The sequence below is a fragment of the Lipotes vexillifer genome, unplaced genomic scaffold (assembly GCF_000442215.2).
Source record: "Lipotes vexillifer unplaced genomic scaffold, Lipotes_vexillifer_v1.1 scaffold1670, whole genome shotgun sequence".
In the NCBI taxonomy this organism is placed as follows: Eukaryota; Metazoa; Chordata; class Mammalia; order Artiodactyla; family Lipotidae; genus Lipotes; species Lipotes vexillifer.
The window spans coordinates 175743-179960 of NW_006787006.1; the positions used below are offsets into that span (position 1 = coordinate 175743).

At 37.7% G+C, this 4218-nt stretch overlaps 1 protein-coding gene across 1 annotated transcript in view; it reads left to right on the plus strand.

Moving 5' to 3' along the window:
• The first annotated feature begins 1624 nt into the window (after window positions 1–1624).
• Window positions 1625–4218, plus strand: part of LOC103087022 (ras-related protein Rab-27B) — an 8578-nt gene continuing 5984 nt past the window's right edge. Inside the window, exon 1 of the mRNA XM_007459669.1 lies at window positions 1625–1705. The gene's annotated coding sequence lies outside the window, so the exon portion shown is untranslated. The remainder of the gene's footprint in view (window positions 1706–4218) is intronic.

The following is a 4218-nucleotide window of genomic DNA, read 5'->3' on the forward strand; positions in this document are numbered from 1 at the left end:
GATTCACTCTGTTATAAAGCAGAAACTGACACACCATTGTAAAGCAATTATACCCCAATAAAGATGTTAAAAAAAAAAAAAAAGATAAGGATTAAGAAGCTATGTTTATTGCATTGCAAGGTGACTGTCTTTTATCACATGAAATTCATAACCTGTCACTTTAATCCAATTTAAATATTATTTTTTACTGTCTCAATTATAAATAACATTTTGCTTAGAAAAAATTGAGTGGCACTATCACTGGTCTCCAGAAGTACACAGGGCAACTAAAATCATTAATGGGTTTGTATAGTGTGTTTTCTATGAATTCTTAAGGCAACTTTCAAAACATGAATTAGTATCTAAAATCATTAACTCTTGATCTGAGTTCCTCAATAAAAACAAGTGTTCATTTCCCTATGCTTACAAAAAAAGTTAAAAGAATGATTGGCAAATAGCTGGAACACGAGCTTTGTGAGTTCTTGCTGCATTTTTATTTATGTGTAGACTCAGCCATCAATCACTAGCTTCTTATGAACAGAATGTGAGACCAATCCATGCTATTTTTCAAAATAAGGGATTTTAAGTGAGAATCACAACCACTTCCTTCTCCTATGCTAGACGCTAATGACAGGAATAAGGATATTGTGACATGTGAGACGTGTAACATAGGCACAGAAGCTTAGCCAGATTTACTGCCACCCAAGGTATTCTTGATTGCCAAGATGGCGGCGGCTTCCAGTTGATATCACAAATCCAAAAAAAACAAACAAAGAAAATGATGTTGAGAAGTTAAATCATGGTTCCTTGTAATGTCCTGTACCTTATCTGAAAGTCCAGTACTGTAGTCTTAGCAAACTTGCTCCCAACCCTTCCAGGGTTTTTCTGTGCCTTCTCCCCTCCCAATTCCCCACCCCCAACCCCAATCTAGGTATAAATCTTTGCAAAGTTTTTCCTTTAAAACATCTTCACTAAGCCATAAGTAAAAGAACTGGATAAATATTAAAATTTCTATGCTTTGTTTAAATAAGAAGTCAAAAGGCCATCATTTAAAAAATTTAAACTTTTCTAAAAAGAGCCTTTGAAGGAACGACTAGTAAGGAAAGACTTGAAATATCCTGTGTAAACTTATTGAGAAATTCCATGTGTTTTTCATTTTGAAAGTCCAGTTCACAGTAGAGGATATTCAGGTATTTGTAAAGCATTTTACTGTTTTAAAAATGCCTTCACATCTGCTATTTCATTTAAGTTTGCAGTAACTCTGTAAAGTAGGAGGAAATGATGGGTCTCAATTTGCTAAAGGAAAATAAGATTCTATGAAGTTAAATGAAGCGTCTATATTTGAACCTAGAACTTGGGTCCTAAATCTAATGTTTGCTTCCTCCATGAGGAAATGACAGAAGGTGTCTAATTTAAGTTTGCAGGATGCCTAAATTGTTTTGAAAACCATACTTATACTTGACATTTAAAAGTGAGAGTATATGTGATACTTCTGGGGAAACAAAACAGAGCAAATATTTATTTTGCACTATGAACTTTGATTATAGTAATGAAGAAAAAAATATGCTGAGTGAACCCAGAGAATTTGAATGCTGACAAAATCCAAAGCAGTATCAAGCGATGACATTTGTATTTTTCAGGTTTATAACACACAGGGACCAAATGCCTCAACGGGGAAAGCAGTTAAGGTGCATCTTCAGCTTTGGGACACAGCAGGACAAGAGAGGTAACAGTGAATTACTGTTTCTGGCTACAAATATCTTAGGAAAACTTATTTTAATGTGAATGCTGTATGTGGTATGTGGACTTGTAAGGATATGCAACTCTCCTTCTGGTTTCAAAATAAACATTTGTATCAAAAAATAAAAATAAATTATTTGTAGTTGATCGACCATAACTAGCACTGTGTATTTGGTACAGATTTCAAAAATCAGATTTTCAGAAATCTCCGTGAAAATTCTTATGCATTGTCTTTGTACTTTGTAATAGGGGGAAAAAAAAAAAAAACTTCTCCAGAATTTAATTAAATTGAGGTGGGAAATTGACATTGTTACAAGTACTACTTGAAGAGGGAGTTGAAGAAAAGGGTGTTAATATCTTTCTCATCTCTTTCTGCCCTTACACACAGACTCTCATCCTGTGCCGTTTGACTGGCTTAACTCTCTGAGATTTTGGTCTCACCATCAACCTCCAGCTGGAATGTTTTACTCCCTTTCCACCTTCCCTGAGCCTCTCCTTTCACCAGGCCTGGCTCACATTACACCTGCTTGTCGGGGCTCTTCTGAACACCCCAAGTGAAACAAACTCCCTCTTTCTTGAACTCCTACATCTATTCTTCCATCCCTTAAATTACTCAATTAATTATATACCACCTTGCAGTAAGGTGAATCTTTTATTTTTATCTCTAACTGCTGGTCTCTGATTCACTTGTGACCTTCTCACCCCAACACAATTGTGAGCTTTATAAGGACAGAGGCCATACTTGGTTTTTCAGCCTCGTCTCTGGTACAACGTCCAAGTCAAGAGACACTCAGTAGACAGTAGTGTGGGTTGTTTAGAGCTGGAGGAGCTATGCCATTATTTGATGAAAATATATTTCTTTGAGATTCAAACTTCCAGAGTGCAAAAGACCCCAAGCTAGTGAAGCTTTTCAATATTAGATTAAACAAAAATTGGCAATAGATTATCAGAGAAGATATTTAGAAGGCACATACCTCCCAATTCTACATCACATGTCTTACAATGTTTATGCTGGTAAACACTTCAGTCTTTGAAATGAATCCAAAACATTCTCGCTTTCAGTGAGTGTAAACGCCAGGAGAGGTGCTGGGCCCTCTCTGTGAGCTTTTTTGACTGTGAATTCCATTTACACACATCCTTCAACACGGCTGGTTCTTCCGAAGTCATTCCTTACAAGAATCTCTGTTCATATGTCAGTTTTGTTGTCACAAAGATGTATGTTTTATAGACCAATTTAATTCATTTTTGAAGAAGGAATATGAGAAAATGTGGTTCCCATATGTCTTCGCACACGATATGTCAGCCTAGCATGATGGCAGGCTTCTCTCATCTGTCCCCTTAAGACAGCTACTCCAGGAGTGAAATAGGAAATACTAAGGACAGTCTTAGTACATGAAGGTTATTCATTCCTTGAGAATTTCGCATTCTGTATACAAAAGGTGCAGCTAAGCAGCAGGATAAACAATGCCTCACACCTCAGCCCTGTGCCTGAGGACGGCTGGCAGTACAACCCGTGTAAGATAATGATTATTGATAAAAGGCACATTATGGGAAGGAGGACAAAAATCATACCCCTTATGTAAACCTAAAGGATGCAGGGCACAGACTTAGTTCTCAGTGAGGGAGAAGGAGCTATAATGTGTCCATGGGGCCCTAGCTTTCCCCCCACCTGGGGACACAGTGAGGTTGGTGGGTGAAGCTAGAAATCAATAAGCTTTCCCTTGGAGTAAACCCTGGAAAGTAAGGGGGTTAACAAGGGTACTGGGCTGAGTGGTCCAGGGTATGAAGCTGGTCCAGAGCAAGAGTATTTTACCCATGTTGCTGTGCATGCAGAAGTGTTTGCTCCAATGAGATCTTATCCAGCAAGTTATGTTTTAAAGTAACTGTCATGTGCTGTGGGCAATGAGAGGGGGATAAGGCACAGTCTTATCCTCAAATGAGACACACACACACACACTCTTAAAGAGAGGACAGAGAGGAGACTATTGTGGCTGAGTTAGCCACACTCGTGGTTTGAGCAGGAGACAGTTTTGGGAGTACAGCTAGTTCCCAAAGACAGAGAAAGAACCCTTCAATAAAAGCCCTGTAATCTCTGAGCTTCTAGTGACTGGTAGGAACAAATGCACAGGAAGAAAACTGGGTAAAACTTTTGGTATTTCATAATCATCATAAGTATGTCCTACCAAAGGAATCTTATTTTGGAAATAAAAAGTCATTAAAATATCTCTTCTCCCTGCTTTGGTATTGAAAGTATTGATCTCTACTGAAGTCATTTAACACTTGAATAATTTATATCCTTTGCTATTTTCTTTCTTTATTTCTTTATCTAAATTTGACAGGCATTTAGCGAGCCAGAAATATTCTCAGGGCCATAGAAACACAATGGATAGCAAGTTAGAAACACAGCTCCTATTTTCTTGGAGCTACCGGGGTAGAATTTGGACAAATAAACAATTGCAGTAATAGCTTTAGGGCAGTAACAGGAACACAAAGAGCGGT